The sequence below is a fragment of the Balaenoptera borealis genome, assembly GCF_965194805.1.
Source record: "Balaenoptera borealis genome assembly, chromosome: 21".
Taxonomy (NCBI): Eukaryota; Metazoa; Chordata; class Mammalia; order Artiodactyla; family Balaenopteridae; genus Balaenoptera; species Balaenoptera borealis.
The window spans coordinates 31,655,703-31,679,205 of NC_138880.1; the positions used below are offsets into that span (position 1 = coordinate 31,655,703).

At 41.1% G+C, this 23,503-nt stretch overlaps 1 protein-coding gene across 1 annotated transcript in view; it reads right to left on the minus strand.

Annotated features, from left to right (window-relative positions):
- LOC309619436 (uncharacterized protein) overlaps positions 1-14,256 on the minus strand; it is a gene marked incomplete at its 5' end in the record, with an annotated part of 176,284 nt that extends 162,028 nt beyond the window's left edge. The window contains one exon of the transcript XR_014238956.1: positions 14,036-14,256. The remainder of the gene's footprint in view (positions 1-14,035) is intronic.
- Positions 14,257-23,503: the final 9,247 nt, after the last annotated feature.

Genomic DNA, 23,503 nt, shown 5'->3' on the forward strand with positions numbered 1-23,503 from the left:
GCATGAAACACCATTTGAGAATAGATGGTTTGGACATATTTAATAAAGCCAACACTCGGCAAATGCAGGAGGAAACAAATGTTTGCCGGGATATTATAATTTATATATAACTTTATAAATAGAATCTACTTAGATATCAATATTCTATTTTCTTTGTTAACTGAGGATAATAACAAGCTGACTTTCGGCATTTTAACTGAATGCCCAACCTTGTTTAGCTTCAGTTTAAGTCAAGTTTGGTTTAATTCGGTTACACTGAAATTTCCTGAGATAACAAAACTACCAGATGTTGATATTTTAATAATAAATTATCTAGAATGTTCTGGATTTTTTTTCCTTATGAGGATAAATGTTTTGATAAAACTTTGATTATCCATAATTGTTAAGATATCCTTTGTAACTGAAGAGTTTCATAACTGTAATGCTGTATGTTCTAGGAGAACTAGAGATAAATGTCAAAGGTTGAAAAGACAAACTGTATACAGATCTCTAGAATGGCATTTTGAAATAAATCCTTCATTTCTATCTAGTTTATTACAATCTCTCTCTTTCCCTTACAAGTCTAATGCACTCAAAATAAAACAATTCATTAAAGAATCAATTTGGTTAATGAAGTCCCTATTAGATTTGAATAATTCAAACTGATACGTTCCTTTTAAGTTATATTTAATGAACACTTTGTCAGTTTATTAAATTTTTAAAAACCTAAAGATTTTTAAAAACTTTTAAATATGACACAGTTTGCTGCAGGAGATACTGTACTATTTTAAACTCGTACGCCCAATACACCCAGAATTGGCATACACCGTGGGAAACTGTATCTGATACAAAATAGGAGGCAATAAGACTGAAGGAATAAAGCATCGGGGCTCAGCCAAGCGGACTCTGCCTCCTAACCCTATGTGCCTCGACAGAACTCAAGTCAGGCCATCACTACTCCACTCAAGAAAAGACAAACTATGACATCTTGTGGCTAAAAGCCTTTTTCCATTTTTGACAATTTTCAGTTTCCAAGACAGCTAAGAAGCTGCAGCTTTTCTAGCAGAGTACAGAGTATTAGGTGAAAGAATTGGAAATACATAATAAAATTGAAAATACAGTTTTAGCTTGCATACTAATGGCAGTGAGAGATTTTAAAGTAAAACTCATTAAGATGGTTCTGGTTTCCTTTTTCTAGAAAACTAACATATAACGTGATTCAAAATTGACCACCTAAAGTAAAATAATGAAAATAAATTGGAAATGGGTAGTTTAAGTTCTAGTGGTGCACATGTAATCTAATATACTTCTATGTGGTAAACCGACAGCCCCAGGCGCGTCCTACAGCTTCATGCTTCAGCTAATAGAAATCATTAGCACAACACCCACATGTGAAGCAGCCAAAAATACCATTTCTAAGCCGTAGTTCTTTGGCTAAGATTCAAAAGAAGAGGAAAATTGTCATTGCTAACTCTACCTAAAACAGCTGTGCCATTCTGTCATAAATACATATGAGCCCATCACATTTATTCAAAATACTAAAGAAACAGAAAGGCTGACATTTGCCCCCTCCCCTCATGAATTTCTCAGCCTGGATTAAAGCACTTTTATATCCCAAATCATTATTTAGGAGAACTACTAAAGACCATCATTTTCTTATAGGAAGAATGAAAAGAAGTAGGAAGTTCCGGGTGGTGGGAGGGATAAATTGGGAGATTGGGATTGACATAGACACTTTACTATGTATAAAATAGATAACTAATAAGCACCTGCTGTAGAGCACAAGGAACTCTACTCAATACTCTGTAATGGCCTATATGGGAAAAGAATCTGAAAAAAGAGTGGATATATGTATATGTATAGCTGATTCACTTTGCTGTACACCTGCAACTAACACAACATTGTAAATCAACTACACTGCAATAAAAATTTAAAAAAGAGGAAGTAGGAAGTTCCAAAAAATATTTATTGTATTTTGTAGATAGGAGAAATTGAGGAATCAATGAGAATCATGTAATTTTTCTCATGCTTACCTAGATCCAATTTTAGTCTTCTGAGAAATGCTTCCAATTTAAATCACATGAAGTCCTCCTGGGACCCCCTGACTTTAAAAAGGATCCCCTCACCCTTATTCTGTTTGAACTTTTTCTTAGTCCATCACATCTGTGAACTTATTGAAAACCCCCTCAAATCACTGGTGGAGCAAACAGGTTAGGGGGAAAAACATAATGAACAAAGGGTAGCATGAGTAATTACAAGTTTTCCTTTTGGAAAACTTACTGCGTGGAAGGCACCATTCCAAGTGCTTTACATGATTTTAACTTTTTGTTTTTCCTTCAAAAGACTGTATGTGGTAGATACTACCCTTGTAGAACAATAATCAGAGAGAGACAAATACCATATGGTATCAATTGATACCATATGGTATCAATAATCAGAGAGAGACAAATACCATATGGAATCTAAAACATGACACAAATGAACCTGTCTACAAAACAGAAACAGAATCACGGACACAGAGAACAGACTGGTGGTTGCCAAGGGGTGGGGTGGGCGAGGGATGGAGTGGGAGTTTGGGATTAGCAGATGCAAACTCGTATATATAGGATGGATAAACAACAAGGTCCTACTGTAGAGCACAGAGAACTATATTCAATATCCTGTAAACCATAAAGGAAAAGAATGTGTATATATGTATAACTGAATCACTTTGCTGTACAGCAGTAATTAACACAACACTGTAAATCAACTCTACTTCAATAAAATTTTTAAAAAAAACAAATTTAACAAAAAATAGTAATAATTAGTATCAAGGCTGCAAAGAACAAGGAGTTTATCTGGGGTCTTAGGAAGTGCAATTTGGGAGACAGACTCAGGTAAAACAGGGTGCTCTGGGGAAGGGGAAGAGGCAGGGGCTTACAAAGGCAAGAGCACAAGATTGTTAAAGTTGTTGGGTAAGAATTATGATTGAGTCTGACGCAAGAGAGGGAGTATCTGTCCTTAAGGGGTGAGGTTGACATGAGTTCTTTTAGGGTAGGGGTCCAATGAGCATCTTGAGGCTCTGGGACTCTGGGCAGATTGGTTCTGTGTTAAGACAGCAAGTTGTCAGAGGCCAGATCCCATCTGGGCCGAGACACGCGTAAGTCACATGTTCTCCACGGCCTCCAACTCCGTCTCAGGGAGCTCTCTCGGCCACACGGGCTCCGTCTTGATTTTCCTTTCACACCCTCACTTCACAGATGAGAAAACGGAGGCACAGAGCAAGCATCTCCACCACGGTTGCAGGGCTACTAAGCGGCAGTGCTAGGACTCAAATCCAGCCGGTTTTCTAAAGACGGCTACCCCGACTCAAGAGCAGAGGGAAATACCAGTGGTTTTGAAACCACGCAGGAGCCAGGGGGGCTTGTGAGCACAGAAAGCTTGCAAACAGCTGCTGATCAGGGAAGGGAGGGGACGCAGAGAAGAGGGAGGAGCACCCAGGGGCACCAGTGCAGCCTGCGGGCAGGGTCCTGCTTCCGCCCAAAGGGATACACACAACGGTATCTTTGAGCTCCTTATGGAACTAAACCCCCCAGTGGAAGATGTCGGCATCCTTCCTTCCAGAGAAGACCACCTGAGGCCACACTAAAGGAACCAGAGAAGCTCATCGAGAGATTACCTGAGCCAGATTAAAGGCGTGCAGACCCTGCACACACCCTAATCTTGTCAGCGACCCCACCCTTGAACCACTGCTATAAAACTCCTCACCAGATCCTCCTGGGTTGGGACACAGTTTTTCAGGGCCGGAACCCACTGTGTCCCCCTTTGCCTGGCAAAGCAATAAAGCTATTCTTTTCTACTTCACCCAAAACTCTGTCTCTGAGACTCGATCTGGCACCAGTGCAGAGGCTGAGTTTTCAGCATCAGTTTCCCAACCTGGAGACAGTTCAGAAACAGACAGCAGTCATAGCTCAAAGAGGAAACCACAGACCAGCTCTCAGCCCCTTCATATCTCCACAGGCTTCGTGCGGCATCCAGTATATACCTCAAGTATCCTAGAGATTCAGCGAGCTCTTTCTCTTAAAGTATTTGCCCAAAGACCACCACTCCATTGCTAATAAAATGTCTGGTGAGATAAAGTATAATTAAATTGCATCAGTCCAATATTTCACTTGAAACCCTAAAGTTTTTAGGGAACAACCTAATGTTTGGGTTTGTTTTCCCAAACACTGTGATCATTTAACAAATAAACTATGATCTCTGAGAAAGATGAAACAGAAAATCACATCTTACGGCTTTTTTGGTTTTGTTTTTGTTTTAGCACGCCAGGATGTCTTTTATTGTTCCAAGGCCTGTCACTCAATCCCCAAAATATCCTTTAAGGAACTTTCATTTCAGTTGCTTGATTTCTTTTTAAAAAACAAATGTAAGTTCTGAAGGAGTCACACAGATCGCACAAATTAGTGTGTTTACTCTATGAAGCCTGAGGAATTTAGGGTTAACTGAGCAGTCTGCAGTTTTCGGGTGGAGGTGGTGTGCGGGCGGGGAGACTGTGAAACTAACAATGAAATGCTCAACATGTTTTCCAAAATCCTTGAGCGTAAGGATGCAGGATTTAGTACTTTAACTAATGGGATTAAGTGGCTCAGCTTGGAAACGGGCAAACTGGAATTTTTCACAGCAAAGTAGACAATTCAGATTCCACTTTCCTTCAGGGTAGGAAAGTTACATGAACTCATCATCCCTATGTCCAGAGCGATGACACAAAGTGGATTTTATTTACAGTAATTAGAATGGAGAGGAATAATTTTCAAAGACTGGGCAGGGATCAAGTGGCAATCAAAATCACCAATGCTTGAAACACTCAAGTGCTACCAGGGGAAATGCCTTTTAATTTCCAGCTTAAATGGGAAAACTGCCTAATGGCAAACAGATGACATTCTTGTCAGGGCCAGAAAGAAGCTTCATTGTGAAGCAAGTCAGGTCCTTCCTCTCTGGCTGTCATCTCTACCCCTTCTTGTCCCAAAGTCCTCAGTTTCACCCTTAGAAACCCTCCCACGCCACTCCTCACCCACCTATACCCCACCCTAGACCTTGCTCTTCTTTCCCAAAGTTTCTCGCAGTTACTCTAGGAAAAACCTGAAGGCCTGGGGTCATGTGGCCTCCAGACCTGCAGAATCAGACGTCCAATCATTTTACTAGTCCAAGTTCACGTTCTGAGGGGACTGAGTAGTTGCCTCCCGCTGATGCTTCTCTGCTTGAATGTTACACATGCCAGTAACCCAGAGCGGCATCCTGGGTTCTGGAGGCCAGGGTGGGCTTTGGGAGCGGGGAAGGGATAGGGAGTGCCAGATCCAGCAAATACAATACAGGACGCCCCGGTTAGACGGGTATTAGATAAACAATAAATAATCTTTTAGTGTAAGAATGTCCCATGCATACGTATGCCCCGTGCAATATTTAGGACATAGCTATACTAAAAAAATTATTCATTGTTGATCTGAAATTCAAATTTAATTGTGCATTCTGCCACAGTTTTGTTTGGAAGGAGGGGTGTCCTTCAGTGCTCTTCAATTCCCCAAACAGACAAAACTACTGTACTTGTTTTGCCAGCTCTTGCTGCCAGAGGTGCAAGTCAGTGAAATGGTTTCGTTACAAAAGTTTATGGCACACAGAACTCAGAATGCACACTTCTTTCCAAATAAAGATGGAACATCACACTCATCAACAAAAGAGGCCCCTATTCCAAGTGATTTATTTAGCGTTACAGTAAATTTGCATTCATTCAAGTACATGTTCCCTCTGGGCTCCACTGAGAACATATTACAGGCATCTGCAGCTCAGTTACCAAATTCCAAAGTCAAAAGACGTAAGTATGCTTAGAATCTGAGGTTTCTGAGTAATACCAGTTAAGAGCTATGTTAGTTTCGTGGTGGTCCTGTACCAAGTTACCACCGACCCCGTAGCTTACAAGAGCAAAGTCTTAGAGTCCTGTTGGTTTCAAGTCCAAAATGAATCTGGCCAGGCTAAACTCAAGGTGTCACCAAGGCTGCATCCCTTCTGGAGGCTCCTCGCTCTGTCTGGCTTCTAGATGCCCCGCACGCCTTCTCACGCTGCATCATCTGACCTCCCTCCATAGTTTCCTCTCCCTCCGGCTCTCTTCTGCCTCCATATCCCATTTCCCACTTAAAAGGACCCTTGTCATTACACTGGACCCATCAGGATAATCTCTCTATTTTAAGGTCATCTGGTTAGTACCCTTAATTTCATCTGCAACCTTAATTCCTCTTTCCATGAAACCTAACATATTCACAGTTTCCAGAGACAGGGACATGGACATCTTTTATGGGCCGCTCTTCTGCCTCATCAGAGCTTTGACTTACGCCTCATTCTACAGAGAAAAAGGAAGTCCAGTGTGGTGGTACACTCTTATCACACATGTAGTTACCATAAAGGCCTTTAATCTCTGACTCATTGATGAGCGTATCTTTACTGGCAAGCCACGGTAGGTGCTGTCAGAATATAAAGCACTTGAATGAATCACAGCCCCTGACCTCAGAGGGCTCACGAGCTATGTGGTCATCACGCATGGACCCAGTATATGAGGGCAGAGCTTCAAAGCCAAACAAGAATATTTCTCAAATCTTTAGTTGGCAACCCAGCAGGAGAGAATAAAATGTAATCATTACCACTGTAATCAAAGAGAATAAGAGCAAACCAGCAAATTATGACTGCATAAATAAAGCACAATCATATATTTTGGAGGCATGACTATATAGCTATTAAGAGAAAGGTGTTTAGGCTTTAGGCAGAGCTGGTTTCAAATCCTGACCAACACTCTGGAATCAAGTAGTTATAAAATCAAGTGTTATAAAAGTCTCAGTTTCCTCTTCAATGAGATGTGAATAATACCTATTACGATGAGTTTTGCATGAAGAATATGTATAGAGCTTAGAGCATAATGTGGCTCCTAGAAAGTGTTCAATAATTACAGTAATTATAATCATTAAAAGCTGAAATTTAATGAAGATTATACACCACAGAAACTTATCACTGAACTTGTAGCATAAAAAGAAAATGTAATAAAGGAATGAATCGTTTTTAAAATGTCTCAATAACCTAAACTCACCAACCTAAAGAGAACCCAGCTGAAAACTGAATTGCCTGATATTTATACCAATTGCATTAAAGACTCTGGGAATAAAAGGGAACTTCTTTTCCCCCCACTGTCTACAAAAGAAAATGATAAAAATGATTTTATCAAGCAGAAGCAGATCTTTCCAGGCCCTGATGGAGTACATCCTGGCATATACAGAATGGCCTTACCTGGTAAATCATATTAATATAATAGAGTCCTAAGAATGGAAGTTTTCCAAGTAATTTCCCATTCAAACTTGTAAACTCGTATCTGACCCAAGAGAATGTGTGTATGTGTGTGTGTCTATCAAGAAACAAAGTTTCGTGGTAAGTAATAAGTCAATAGAAAATTAGGATTTTTGTCCCCACTGTCACCTTGTTCTAATTCTTTCTTCATAAAAGGTTCATATCTGTAGAATTGCTGCTTACATTTTATATGCCCATCCTCATGAAATTATGCAATGCAAGAGTACATGGTTAAGAAAATGATGTTTAGAGACTAAACGAAGTCATTTGGTGTTGGCAGTTGGAGTTTTCCCCACTGACATTTCTGTATTGTGTTGCACTGCTTTCTTCTAAACACGCTTGAGTAGAATGTCTGATCTATCCGACAAGCACAATCTGCTTTCTTTGCATCCTATAGAAAATGAATCTAACTAGCCAATTAAAAGAGTAGAATGTCTGACTTACTTCTGCAGAATCTAAAAAAAAAAAATGATACAAATAAACTTACTTACAGAACAGAAATAGACTCACAGACTTAGAGAATGAACTTACAGTTACCAGGGGGAAGGGTGGGGAAGGGATGGTAAGGGAGTTGGGGACTGACATATACACACTGCTATATTTAACATGGATAACCAACAAGGACCGCTGTAGAGCGCAGGGAACTCTGCTCGATGTTATGTAACAACCTAATTGGGAAAAGAATTTGAAAAAGAGTAGATACATGTATATGTATAACTGAATCACTTTGTTACACACCTGAAACTAACACAACACTGTTCATCAACTGTACTCCAATATAAAATAAAAAGTTAAAAAAAAAATAAAGACGTGGTTTTGGGCACCAAAACAAACAAACAAACAAACAAGAGTAGAATGTCAGGCCACTCGAGATAAGGCAGCTTTAAAATTATTGTCTCATTCAACGCAGATATGCCTTAAAGACTGTGGTAGGCGGGCCGGGAGAAGAGAGCGCAAGGGAAATGGGCCTGCGGAAGCCGGTCAGACCCACCCGACGTGAAAAGGACGCGGCCCCTCACGCTCTGTCCAGGAGGCAGAGAAAGGGAGCCTCAAGCCAAGGAGCACGGGGGACTCTAGAAGCGGAAAAGGGAAGGAGGTGGATTTTCTGCCAGAGCTTCCAGAAGGAACGCAGCCCTGGCGATACCTTGATTTTAGCCCAGTGGGACCCACGCTGGACTTCTAACCTACAGAACGCTTAGATAACAAATGTGTGTGGCTGTAAAGCCCCTAATTTGCGGTTGTTTGTGATGGCAGCAATAGAAAACCAAAACGAATATTAACTGAGAGACTTTAATATACTGAGGTGAACCCTAGAGACAGGAAGACTCAATCCAGTTTATCCAAGCCTCTCGGTGAAGATTCATTTCTAGTGAGGGCTGCCAGATAAAATACACGACTTGCAGTTAAATATAAAGTTCAGGTAACCAATGAACATTTTTCAGCATGAGAATATGCAATATTTGGCCCATTTTTACAATAAATTTTCCATTATATCTGAAATTCAAATTTAACTGTGTCCTGTATTTTTACTTGTTAAATCTGGCAACCTTATTTTTAATACACATATGTGGGACAATCCAGGGATTACCTCTGCTCAACAGAACTGCTTCCTGTCAACCACGCTGAAACCCGCTTAACGATTCTCCCCCTGTATTTTGGGTCTAACTCATCATGCACAGACTGTCCTTCTCCGTGATAAAAGCGTTGCCTGGTTTCCATCTCTACTCGTGGTATTACTGTCATAAATTGCACATAAAGGTCAGTGGATTTTTGCTAAATGTGACAGTCCTAGAATCATTGGGAGCCTCAAATGCTTTGTCCTCCTTGGATTTCACCCAATTTGCATTTCTCCTCTGCCAAAATACATGAGGACTCTCCGAGCACTACTTAGAGAGCAATATTCAGGCTCCAAACCTGGGCATAAATGTGCTCCCTCTGCTTGTTTTAAGTAATCTCATTCCCACAGCAGCTGTTGATTCTGCTTTGCTGAACTGATCAGCAGATTGTGTGGCAATGCCATAAATTTGAACAAACTAGCCTGCCTTTTCCCACAGCACTTTCCTCTGCCTGTTAACTTACACTTATGAAAATCATGAAAATTTTACATTCCCAAGAACATCTCTTGTATTCATCCTGTCAGAAGGAAGGTAATTTACTTTAATATCTACAGCCTTTTATTATTGTTTTTAATTTTGAAAAGCATCACATCTCCACAAAAGTATAGGGAATAGTACAATGAAACCCCACGTATCCATCATCAAGTGACAACCGTCGGCAACTTGTGGCCATGTTTGTCTCGGCTAAGACTTCACCTGCTCTCTTTCCTCCACACAATTATTGTGAAGCAAATCTCAGAGATTATGTTATTCCATTGATAAACATTTCAGTATATTTTCTCTAAAAGGTAAGCACTCTTTTATTAAACACCACCACAATCAATCCTGTTATCACACTAAAACACTTCACAGTGATTCCTTATACCATCAGATACCCTGTCAGATGCCAACCATCACACCACTAGATGATCTCATTAATGATTTTTTACACGTGCTTTGTTTCAGGGCTTTTGACAAATATTTACTGCAAGCCAGTTTGGTTCCAGGTGGTGTGCAGCACATCTGACATATTTTATTCATTCATTCAATGTAATGATCTATCAAGTGCCTAATATATGTCCTTGGACTACATCCGTGAATAAAATAGACAAAGTCCCCGCCTTCTTGGAGCTCATACTGTAGGAGGGTGAGATAGGAAATAATGAATAAAAATAATAAAAGTAAATGTGCCCATTTGTTATAAGGTGACAAGTGCTTTTGGGAAAAAATAATATTACAGCTGTGTAAGGGTTATTTGGACATCGTGGGCAGGGATGCAATTTTAAAAAGGTAATCGGAGGAGGCCTGATTGGAAAGGTGTTATTTGAGCAAAGACTTAAAGTAGGAAAGAGAATTAACCCTGCAGATACCTGGAGGAAAAGTGTCTAAATCTGAGGCCAGCTCAAAATCTCTAAGACAGGATACGATTGGCACGTTCCAGAAACAACAAGAAGGCTAAAATCTGTGATATCATTTAATCAAAATAAGTGAAAACTTGAGGAAAAGGAAACAGCCCCAGGAAAGCATAAGTAGAATAAATATGACCCACCCTGCTCAGTGACCATGACGAGCTATATTTAGGAAAACAGAAAAAGTATCATATTACATTTTATAGAAAGGTTGAACTATGGACATTTTGAGATGGACAACCAATGTTTAACCTGTTCAATCTATCAAATCTCTAAAAACATCTAGAGTTATTTAAAAAAAAGAGTGGTCTCAATTTTATATATATTTATAATTTATATCACCATATTTATTGCTGCCTATGTGGCATCTTCCTGAACAATCGCATTCGCTTGGATGGTTTCACCTACTTTTTACATGCAATGACCACCAAATGTCTATTTTCAGAAGCCCAGACCTCACTCTTGTGCTGTTAGCTCACATGCACGCCGTGTACTGAACATCTCCCTTTGGACATATTTCATATCAGTGAACGTCAACATGACCTTCCCCAATATCAAAGGCAGAAACCTGGCCTTCATCTGGTTTCCTTCCTTTCAGCCTCTCCCCAAATCCAGGCGGTCCTCAAACCCTGCCGACTCCAAGTCCACACTCTTCCAGGATAGTCTCATCACCTCCTCCGACGGCACTCCCTTATCTTCTCTCTCACCCGGACCATGAAAACAGCCGAAGCGCCCTGCCTAGCTGCGCATTTGACCACTGCAGTTCCTCCAGCTTCCTCAGAATGGTCATCCGCCCCTACAAAGAGAGATCCCGAAACCACAGCCTCATTTGGGCGGGAAGAGAGAGGAGGAATCCTAGCGGCCACAGATAATCATGATGGGCCCGTTCCCCCATGCCCGTCCCATCAGGCACGGGGCGGTCACACAGTCCAACCAGTGAGACCCATGTGGAAGCACGGTAAGGACTTCTAATGATGGTTTCCTTCCACGACGAAAGGACACATATGATAAACATTCTGATTATGCTATATTCCCTATTGAAATATCAAAAGGTTGACCTCCTCATACACTGCTGGTAGAAGTCTAAATTGTTTCAATTTTGCAGAAATTAAATTAAGTGATACAACTAAAAGAATACTGATAAGAATTTTCATCGTAAATACTATAATACTTAGAGCTAAATTTTATCTCTTCCCATATATCAGGCCCTATGCAATGTGTCTTACATTCATTGTCTCATTTAGTCTTTAACCCGATGAATGACATATTATTGTCCTGAGAAATGAGGAAACTGTGTCTTAAGGTAATTAAATGCTCTCCTCAATTTCACATAGTACGCTAGAAGAGATTTTGAAATTCATAATAAAGTAATTATTCTAAGGAAATGATAAAAATAGACATAAAGGAATGTGCACAAAGCTATGTGCCAATTGTTTGTTATCATGTGAAATTTTGAGAGAAGAAAATTAAAACCCAACAGCATTGAGGAACTATTTAACTAAATCAGGTCACAACTGAATAGAGGCCTAGTTGTAGACTTAAAGATACCAAAGCAAAATTATGTTCAGGGAAAAGACACCTGGGTGATGTCTTCTTTTTTTCTTCTCTCTCCTTTCTCTCTTTTTCCCCAGTCCTCTCAGACCAGGCATCCATCACCCAGATGGAGGCTGTCACGGCAACGGGCCCCAGGTGAGCGGGGGCTGGAGCAGGGCTCACCATCCCCGCTCCTTTCGGCCACCTGCGGGCCACAGCACCCAGGCCAGGTGCAAACTGCCCCGTGGTTTCCTTTGGAGGAAGGTCAGCCTGCACCTCTCCTCTCCACCACTGGGAGCAGCACTGAGCCCCCAGCCTGAGACTCTTCAGGGCCACTGCCTTCTCTTAACATGAGGGGGGATGGATATTTCATGGCTGACCATGAGGAGGTAGGTTGGCCAAAGACCTCACTATAGTGGAGTGACAGACCCAGGGGGAGCAGACAGGACAGCTAGTCCCAGAACTCTCCCCGCACGGGGCAGACGCATGAGCACCTAGGCTGGGGCCTCGGGCCAACGAAGCTTCCGTGGGAGCCCTCTCCACACCCGGCGCATGGAGTCTGGAGGCACACGCCAGATGACATGCCTACACCATGCTCAGACGCCCAGCTGACAAGGGCAGAGGCCAGCAGAGAGGAAGGAAGAGAGTGTGTCGAACATCTGCTGGCTGCCTGGGGTCCTTCCACACCCTGGACCCAGGTTTCTGGTGGGAAGCGGGTGAGTAGGTAGAAACCCCATGAGATTCCCAGCCTTAAGTCAGAGATCTGCTTGACAATGATGGCCCATCTTTCTGCTTTAAACCTCGGGGGTTGGGCTTCCCTGGTGGCGCAGTGGTTGAGAGTCTGCCTGCCGGTGCAGGGGACACGGGTTCGAGCCCTGGTCTGGGAAGATCCCACATGCCGCGGAGCAACTGGGCCCGTGAGCCACAACTACTGAGCCTGCGCGTCTGGAGCCTGTGCCCCGCAACAAGAGAGGCCACGATAGTGAGAGGCCCGCGCACCGCGATGAAGAGTGGCCCCCACTTGCCGCAACTAGAGAAAGCCCTCGCACAGAAACGAAGACCCAACACAGCCAATCAATCAATCAATCAATCAATCAATTAATAGAAATGCTGTAGAATAATTAAAAAAAAAAAAACTCGGGGGTTAGTTCTGTGAAACACTGCATAAAATTATGTCACACATGACCCGTATGATCAATTATGTATGTGTAATATATAATTGTATTTAAATATATAAACACAAATATCAAATATATAAATGTAATACATGTAATATTTGTATGTAATAATATATTAAATATATTATAGAAAGTATAAAATTATAAAAATGTACATATGAAATTTATACATGTATATATACATATGTGATAATATATAGATAACATATATAAGTATATATATAAACATATATGTATGGTGATGATGTTAGACTGATATTAAATCGAAAACACATTGATGTATAATATATACACATCATACCAAACTTATATAATTTAATTTACATACAATTGAGTGATACTTATGTAGTATGTATATAGATAATTACATATTATAAAATGTTAGATGTGTGTATATATTTATATTATTATATAACGTACTACTATATTGAATATTTATATATAATACATGTATAAAAATGTTTATATGAGGTACGCACATGCTGTAAGTGTATATATGTAATATTTCACACAGTGTGCCCACATATATCGGCATCAGGAAGGCTGCCCCACGTGTGTAACGGCACGTGCTCCGCACGCACACAGAACGTGCCTCTGGACTGCGCGCGGACGAGGCGCTTCCCGGCGTGAGGTCGGTCAAAGGCCCTGGTGGGCCCCGCCCAGTGCCGGGCGGCGCACCGCTCACCCGCACGTGCCGGGCGCACCTGCGCACCTGGGACGCCGCAGGCCCGGATGCGGACCCCGGGCCCGTCTACCTGACGCCCACCCTGCCCTCTGCCTCCGCGTCCCCAGCCCGTCCGGCTCAGAGGACACTTTAACCCGGGGCCCCAGAGGTGAGTGGCCGCCGCAGCGGGTCCCCTCGTCCTCGAGGCCTGCCGGGCGACCTGCGCAAGGACGGGTGCCGAGGCAGAGGCTGCGGGGACCTGGCTGGAGCCGCGCGCGACCCACGCCCGCGGCCGGGGGACGGCGAAGGGCCTACCTGGAGAGCCGGGCCGGCTCCGCGGACGCGTCCCCGCCGTGTCCTCCTCCGGGGGCGGCCGGGGGCCCACAGCGCGGGAGGAGCTGGGCGCTGACCTGGGCCGACTGGGCCGGCCTTGGGCCCGGCTGGCTGCGCTGCACCAGTCCCCGGCCTGTGGAGGCCGCGCTGCCCCTCGCGGATGGAGCGAAAGCACGCTGAGGCCCGAGGAACCTCCCGGGCCCAGCGGCCCAGCGGAGGGCCGCGCCTGGAGACCCCGGGGACCACTGACGCCGCAGGCGCCCGACTGGGCCTGCGCAGCCCCATCGCCGAGCGGCCCGTGCCGCGGCGCCACCTCGCGGCCCATCCCGGGGCTGCACCTTCAGCACCTGGCGTTCCCAGGGCCCTCTGGCCAGAACCCACGCCCTGCCCCTTCCCCTTCGTACCGCCCATCACAGTGGTAACTGTAGCAACTAAAATCATATCCCTTGTCCCAAAAAGAAAAAGGAAAAAAAAGAGAAAGACTGGGTGGTGGCTTAAAACAACACAACATACATTTATTTCTCCAGTTCTGGAAGCTGGGAAGTCCAAGATCAAGGCGCAGGCAGATCCTCTCTGGTGAGAGCCCACTTCCTGGTTTGTAGAGGGCCATCTTCTCCGTGTCTCCTCACCTGGTGGAGACGGAGTGAGCTGGCTCTCTGCCGATTCCTAGCGGGCTCCATCCTCATGAAGGAGTCACCTCCCCAAAGCCCCACCTCCAAATGCCATTACATTAGGGATTAGGTTTCAACATAGGAACTTGGCGGGCGCACAAACTTTCAGCCCATAACTATACGGAAGGAAGAATAATACTGTGAAATGTCCGTATTTAGGCACTGAGGGGAAGAAGGAAAACGTCAGAGAAGTTGTAGCACACGCCGTTAATTTGGTGGACCACGGTGGATCAGGGAAGGAGTGGTGACAATGAGTTGGACAAAACAAGCAAGTTTATCGAGTCAAGGAGGACGGACTTGCTACTGCCTTTGAAAAGTAGGAGACCGTGACCTTTAGGAGTGAAGAGTTCAGTTAGTTTCCAAAGGTAGATTTCAAGATGTAATCAAAGGAAGTTGAAGCTGGCATTTCAAGACATTTTGTGGTAAGTAAATGCAAGACAGAAAATGATAGTTTGATCCCTGACTCTAGGAATATCTACAGAGATGCGTAAGGCACTGTGGCTGCAGTTCCAGATGAGACTTGAACCAAGTGTGCTTTCCAAGCGTTGCCTCCGTCTGCGTCCTCCTCTCTTGAAATCTGGCTTTTGCCTTCACCACACGAATGAAATTGTTCTGGAAAAGACGGCTCTTTTGCTTTCTGTGCCTGAGTGCTGTTAAATCTTTTGGGCTATCTTTGTACGCCAGATATGAGTGAAAACTGTAGGTATCAAAAATTAAAAGCATAACTAAGACGTTCCACCATTTTTAATGTAAACTTTGTGTCTCTAAATAGATGCATGCACAGGGAACTCTGCTCAGTATTATGTAACAACCTAAACAGGAAAAGAATTTGAAAAAGAATAGATATATGTATATGTATAACTGAATCTCTTTGCTATCACAACATTGTTAATCAACTATACTCCAATATAAAATACAAAGTTAAAAAAAATAAATAGGCGCATGCATAATCTGGCTAACAAATCCCACAGAAAGAAGCTTAAATGTATTATACAAATGATTACTTAGTGATGATGGGTGTGATCTTATGGATTCTTTAGGAGATCTGTGATACTCATATGACAGATTTTTGATAAGGAAAAAAACTATTTACCAAATAATACATTTGCTTGCCTGACGTGTTTGAGGAGCACACCTTTCATTACATAAGCATATATTTTTATCTTAACACCAATTATGACTTATTAGTTCTGACAGAAATTAAGCATCTAAATAGGGAATACTGTCACTCTCAGTGATGCCACCTTGAGCTCCAGCTCTCTAAGTCAGCCATGCATTTAAAAAGCAAAATAAGTAAGACTAAATAACACTCTGGCTTCTGTGGATGAAAATCAGGCAAATTTTCCAAGCAATATTTACTGGTATCCCATTTAACTAAGCCACTTCTAACAGCAGAGTAATTATTTTCAGCATTTTAAATCTGAGAACTGAAGCTGTTATTAGGTGCATGGACATTTCAGGATGCTGTGTCTTCCTACTGAATCCATCATTTTACTATTATAAAAGATCCTTGTTTTTCCTGAATAAAACTGTTTGCCTTAAGATCTACTTTGTCTGATATTTAAAGAATCATGACAGCCTTCTTTTGTTTAGGTTTCTGTGGCATATCTTGTTTGATCATTTTGCTTTTGATTTATCTGTGGCCATATGTGTGTGTCTTCAAAAATAGTCTATAGTTGTGTCTTGCTGTTCTTTTATTTTTTTAATCCACCCTGAAAAATGTATTCTTTTATTTAATATCACTCTATGTATATTCAGTTTAATTGCTGATATGATTTGGATTTAACCAACCATCTTCCTCTTTGTTCTCTATTTGTTTCATCTATTCTTTGTTCTTTAATTCCCTTTTCTTGCTTTCTTCTGGATTAGTCAATTTTTTTTTTGCTATTCCATTTAATATGTTCTTTTAGATCTTTTATTTTAACTTTTATATTATTATTTTAGTGATTATGCATCCATGACTTATGAGTACCTTAAATTAGAATTTTATCACTTTCCATAAAATACAAACTCTTACCACACTTTAACCATATTTACTCCCCTGCCTTTTCTTTTATTGTTTTTATATAGTTAACTCTATATCTTGTAAAACTACAAGCATAGTTTTAAACATAGCAATTATTGTTACTTTAAGTGGTTACTATCTTTTTCATATTTTCCCACGTATTTTCCCTTTCCAGGATTCTTTATTTCTGCCTGTAGTGTTGTACTTCTACTTGGAATCATTTAAGTTCTACCTAAATCATTTAATGTTTCATACAGTGCAGTTCTAATGGAAGCAAATTCTCTCAGCTTGTGGCTATCTAGAAAAATAAACTTCATTTTGCCCTCACTTTTGAAAGATATATTGCTGAGTTAAAATTCTAGGTTGACCCGTTTTCTAAGACTAGTAAACTATTGTGTCCTAGTTTCCATGGTTTTAGTGCAAAGGCAGCTGGAAATCTTACTGTTGGTCCCTTATTAGGCCTCTGCACCCCAACCCTTGTTGGTTTTAAAGTTTTCTCTTTGTTTTGGGTTTTCAGCAGTTTGGCTATATGCCTAGATGTGGGGTTTTTTTGTTTGTTTTTATCCTACCAACAGGGTGCCGGAGTCCTTCAATCTATGTGTTGTATCTCTCATCATTTTGGAGAAATTCATGCCGTCTATCTTTTCAATATTGTTTCTGTCCCTTTTTCTCTCTTCTTTCCTGCTGTCACTCCAGTTACACCAAATTAGGCAGTGTGACTGTCCTACATGTTTTCTACACTCTGCAATACTTTAGAAAGAAGCGAATAACTGCTACCAGTTTTGATCCGTAGCTACAGTAAGTGATCCTCCTTACCGTGTGCGGTGTCTTACAACATAGCACAGATTAGAAGACACTTTTTGTAAATGCAGAAATAACATTTGAAAGTGCCATGTATTTTCAACATTTCAATCCAAGGCAAAACATTTAGAAAGACAATCTTGCTGTACAATTCCTTTATAGACAGATATAGAGTGGATGTTTTTATTTTCTAATATTGTTATACCTAATGTTAAATGCATATTAATGGACCAGTAGGCCGTAGTACCATAGACTGCGGTTGACTTTATGTGAAATAGCTAGCTTTCTGGGTGTGTTTTTCCTCCATCCCACAAGCCCAACCTCGTATCAGGGACAATTTTACTCTCAGGTTTTGAAGTCATGAGAGGAGGCCGCCCACATCTGTAACTCTACAGAGGATTCATTATCTAACGCTCCTGAATCCCCATTTCTGTAACTTCTTTCTTTCCTAGTCCTGTATTCAAGTTACAGTGCCCTCAGAATCCTTATTCCTGCCTTCCTTTATCAAAGCCCAGAGAGAGGAAAATCATAAACGCTCCCCGACTAGAAATCAGCAGTTCTCAAACATTTTGGTCTTGGAAACTCACTGCACTCCTAAAAATTATCGGGGACCCCAAAGAGCTTTTGTTTATGTGGGTTAAATATATTGATACTTACCCTATTAGAAATTTAAGCTGAGAGACTTGTTTAGTCTTTATTTCACAGTTAATTTAAAACACCAAGGGGGGAAAGCAGGGGGGTGGTGGTGGGATGAATCAGGAGATTGGGATTGACATGTAGACACTAATAAGTATGAAATAGATAACTAATAAGAACGTGCTGTATAAAAATAAAATCAAATACATTAAAAAATTAAAAAAAATAAAACAGTAATGATGAACTATTGCATGTTAACATAAGTAACACTTTTATGAAGAATAATTGTATTTCCTAAAGTTAGAAAAAAAGTGACAAGAGTGACACCGTTCCATTTTTAGCAAATCTCTTTAATGTCTGGCTTAATAGAAGAGAGCGGTATTTTTAGATCTGCGTCTACATTCAGTCTCTTGTGAGTTTACATCTTGTTACCTCTGGCAGACTCCTCTCAGAGAATGGGAATCTTAAAAGGCAAATAATGTCTTGGTATTATTATGAAAATCGTTTTGACCTTATAGACCCCTGAAAGGGCATCATCAACCCTTCAAAGGTCCCTAGTCCATGGTTTGAAAACTGCTGATGTAGATATTAAGATTTGTATGGCCAGAAGATATTTAATTTAATATACATTCTAATGCCATCACTTTAATGAAGACACTGGGAATTAGGAGTTGAGAAATTTTTATAAGTTCCCTCAGCGACTTGGTGGCAGAAGCAGAACGAAGACCCAAATCTTTTGTTCCCTCCGGCATTCTTTACAGGAAGTAAATGGAATATTCTTGGTAATAGGATTAAAGTAGAGTAGACAGAGGCACAGAACATTAGCAGTGCAACCTCGGGCGTCGGCGGATAGACTGGGAGATGTTTTTGGAGCAGCACACCTCTGCGGCATCTCCAAAATCACACCAGTGAGAAGGTCCCACACTTTCTATCACATCTAACTCCAGTAACCTCCTGCCCCATCTTCTGTTGTGATACAAGCATGGAGAGATTCTGGGAGAAAATAATACTGATGATGAAAACAACGGCAAAATAGTCTCTTGATGTCTGTTCTCACAGCTCTAAAACATCAAATTAGAACGGGAGTACGTACGCTCCCTACTGGTAGTGATGCAGGTTGACGGTCCCTGGCTTGGTCCACTGTTATTAGTACAGCAGTGACCAATGGGATCAGGTCTGGATGACCTTCAGTGCCCCCAGAGGCTACAGGCTCTTTCCCCACCAGTGCCTCAGAAAATAACTCACCAGGAGTCAAGAGTGTGTCTCAGCAATGGGATCACAAGTGCCCCCAGCAAGACGGGGAGAAGCCCTATCTGGGACCTTCACTGAGTGGACACACGTGTTACCATGCAGAGCCCCTGTCATGTTACATGATAACGTAGTAATAACTGTGCATTTGGGAGTCAGGATACTTGAGTTTATATCTAGCCTCACCTTTTACAAATTGAGTGATTAGAGAAATTTAATTAAATGGTAACATTAGACCAAACTCTGGAATTAATAAATAGCAGTCACTGAGAGGGAATTTCAGCCAAGTAGCACACACATGTTTTATAGAGAACGCAGAGTACAATATCATGGTAATATACTTTGGGAAAATTTGTTTGAAATGAACGCAAACATGTTTGTGTGATTAAAAAACAAAATCACAATGTTTTTCTTTTAAGGCCAAATATCGTGCCATCTCACCCTTACCTTAAGAGCTACACCAGGTTCTTCCCAATATTTCTTAACAATAGTTTGCAATTCCTTCTACCTGAAGATAAAACCCATTCTGAAACTTAATAAGCAATTATTTGTCTTTGGAAGCATTTCCCACAAAGAAGATTACTGGTTTAAGGGAGATTATGTGCTAGTTTATAGGATGAACCAAAGCTCTATAACAATCTGGTTTAAAATATTTATGGTTAATTACCTAAACATATAGATTAACATGGCTATATATTCAAAACAGTGTTGAGAGAAAAAAGCAAACTGTATAAACTTATGTACTGTGTTAAAAATACATGAACATGTATTAAATACCCATTAAAATACGACAATATATAGGAATGATGCAATTCTCTTCACGGTAGCAGTTAATTCTGAGGAGAGCAAGAGGGGAGAGGGTTAATTATGATAAGGACAGTGCATGGAGATAGCCTCAATTACTATTTTATTTATTTATTTTAAGGAAGAATAATTAAGAAAAATTTTAAAGCATCCTCTATATAATTTTCCAACTAAAAGTAATGGTTTAAGTATTAATGAAACACGTTATAAATTAATACTGGACTAGCAGTGAACATCAATAACTAACCTATGCTTACATTGCACAAAAATGCGTACATTTAAGTTCTACATCAGGTTGCTGACATCAGACACAGCACTTCCTCCAGGAAGCTTATTTTATTTTTTTAAAGATGATAAAGATGGCACATTATGCTCTGACAAATCCAGATGATGAAGTTGTGTGTATTTAGTATAGCTATGATTTTCCCTCTCTTTTCACGTAGATGAAAATAAACATAATACACAAAATTAAAATAATGCATCTAAAAATGGAAATAACCTCACTCCCAGATGAAACCAATGAGTTGTCATCAAACTAACTTGAAGAATGTGGATGAATAATGGTGACAACGATTTTGGGGGCATCTTTCCAGTAGGGTTTGTAGAGCACACATGAGGCCCCTTTTGAGCTCCAGAAGAGTTGAGCATCAAAGGGAATGAGTTCCAGTAGCCCCAGATCCCTGGATTCTAAGAGAGGATTGAGTGAGTGGTAGAGAAGGAAAAGCAACATGGAAGAGACAACAGCCGTGGGCCCGCACCCAGTTCCATCACTGCACACCATTCACGTACAGTACGATATGCCTGGGGTGGCCCTGGAGAAGCCACAGCCTTCAAGGCACCTCTACTGAGAAATAAAGAGACAGACATGTGGCTGCCTGGGATGGTACTCGACCTTTTTAGCTTTCCAGAAGTGCCTGCATTAATTGCTAAGAAGGGGACCATGACCTTTTCCCCAGCAAAGCTAGATTCCAAGCTTTTGGGGTTGAACTCTGAATAACAAACATTCAGAGAAAACTGTTGGTTTCCACTGGATTCTATATAAAGTCTATAAAAGCAAAAGTTTCACTAACAAAATAGAAACATAATAGAATTTTCTTTTAAAAAAACAGCTAAAATATAGTATTTTGAAATAGATACAAAGGTACTCCAGCCTATGGAATCTCTATGTATGATTCAGTTGAAACAGTGTCCTAAAAGGCTTTGATAGTTTTCAGGAAAAAGTTGCCTTTAGAGGGTTCCAGCAAACCTCATCCCAAGTCACTCAAACTACCAAGGTGTCCCGTCTCTGAGCTTCAGTTCAGGAATGATCTTCTCTTTTGGCCATATCCCAAGTCATGGAGGTATGTGCTGAGTGTGATGGTTGGGTGACTGGGGACGTGTAGTGGGTTTGTGGAGGAGATGGAGTAGACAGCGTAGAAAGGGAGCTCCGGATACCCGGAGCGGTACTAGACTTCCCCTCTCCTGCATGCTGCTCTCTGATAGACTCGTAAGTTTCAGATCTCCAGGTGCGCCTCTAAGGCAAACCTTACAGATTACTACAGGCTAAACTAGGGACCACACTCTGCACTGGCCATAGGAGCTACAGTCTATCTTTGCCCTCCTTTTCTGTTTTCTTCTTTTCCCCTCACATCTCTGACAGCTTAACATGGCAGAACTCATGAATAAAAGCACCAAGCTGATTACTTTGCATTCTCCTGTCACAGAAATGTTGTCTGTGCAGTCTGTTGGAAAAATGGATGTAAATTCCACAAAGGAGCAAGCCCGTGCTTAGGAAGCTCTTTGCAAACTCATTAAATTGATGGCTTTTGGAGAGGGATCAAGAAGAGAAGCCATGATGGGGAAAAAAGTCAAGAAAGCATTCAATGTAATCTGCTTTCCAGGATAAGGTTTTTACTGTGTACACTGATCAATGGGGAAAAAACACATAAGGCTTGGAGGAATGTACTAGCAATATGTATTGAACTGAAATTATAAGGTACAGAAAAGGAGGGAGGGAGGAAGGAAGGAAGAAATGAAGGAAGGGAGGGAGGGAGGGAATCAAGTTATAATGCATTTGACAAAATAGCCACATACATAATATATACCCTTAGAAATACAAACTCTATAACGTATGAAAAATGCCAAATACTCAAAGCAAAAAGGTAATGAGAACCATTACGGGGCCATCCTTTTGCATGTTTAACATCAACTGTTGTGGTGAAGCAGGCAGAGATGGGAAATCAAAAATGTCAGAAGAATTTAACTCACAAGAGACTTATTTCAGATTACAAAAGGTCTAAACCAGGGAGTAACAAGTAACCATTTATAAAGATGTTCTCCTACATAATAATGTAGTAAAGGAAAAGGGGGAGCTTTCTTCAGCTTTAGGCAGAATGTGGGGTAAAACTGATCCCAAAATGTCTGTTTCACGTCAGTTTTTCATTCTGTCTAAATATCAGCAGAAATTTAACATATAAAGGACCATGATAGGTCATCAAAATAAGATACATCCATGTGTCACAGGTGAACTTGGAGGCACAGGGCACGTAAATGGAAAGTAATGTACTGTTGTTGAACGTGTTCTATCGCGATGGTGCTGAGAGCCACCAGGTGTCAGCCTCTGATAATTCTCTGAAAGAGGCTCACGCTGCCTTTTTTTATTTTTCTCTGCGACAGACTTTCTGTTCAGCCATTTTCTCCATCCATAGAAAGAGTGAATGAGAAATCGTATGCCATTTAAAATAATACATATAAAAATGTAAGAAGATCAGCAATTCATTGGATATGACTACTTTTCCAATCACAAGTTTTATGATATGTTAAGCAGAGGTCTTAATAAAAATATCAGCGTGCGCACGTGCGCACGTGTTTGTAATGCACATTGCCATGGTATGAGAAGGAATCACTTCAAACATATTCTTAACCCCTTAAGCTCTTAACATGTGTTCCCCATCCACTGCATCATGGGAAAAATGAAGATGTCTGATGATTTCTTTCCTGTTTTTACTCTATTGTAAATTTAGCCCTTTCTACATTTTGTGAGTATTTTTGGATCTCTCAACACTTCTGCAGAACTATTACTGCCTTGAGGGCTAGAAGAGTCTCTTGTCCATTAGGTGTGCAAGGTAAAATCAGTGAATTTGTGAGTGAATCAATGTTTGGATTAATTAATTCATCATAGGGAAATAATTTCAAGAGTAAGTCATGTCTCTTAAGCCAGACCATGCGTTTTGAAGAAGGTGTGTTGGAGAATACATATCATTAAATTTCCTTGGACTACAGATATTACGAATCTGCAGCTAACAA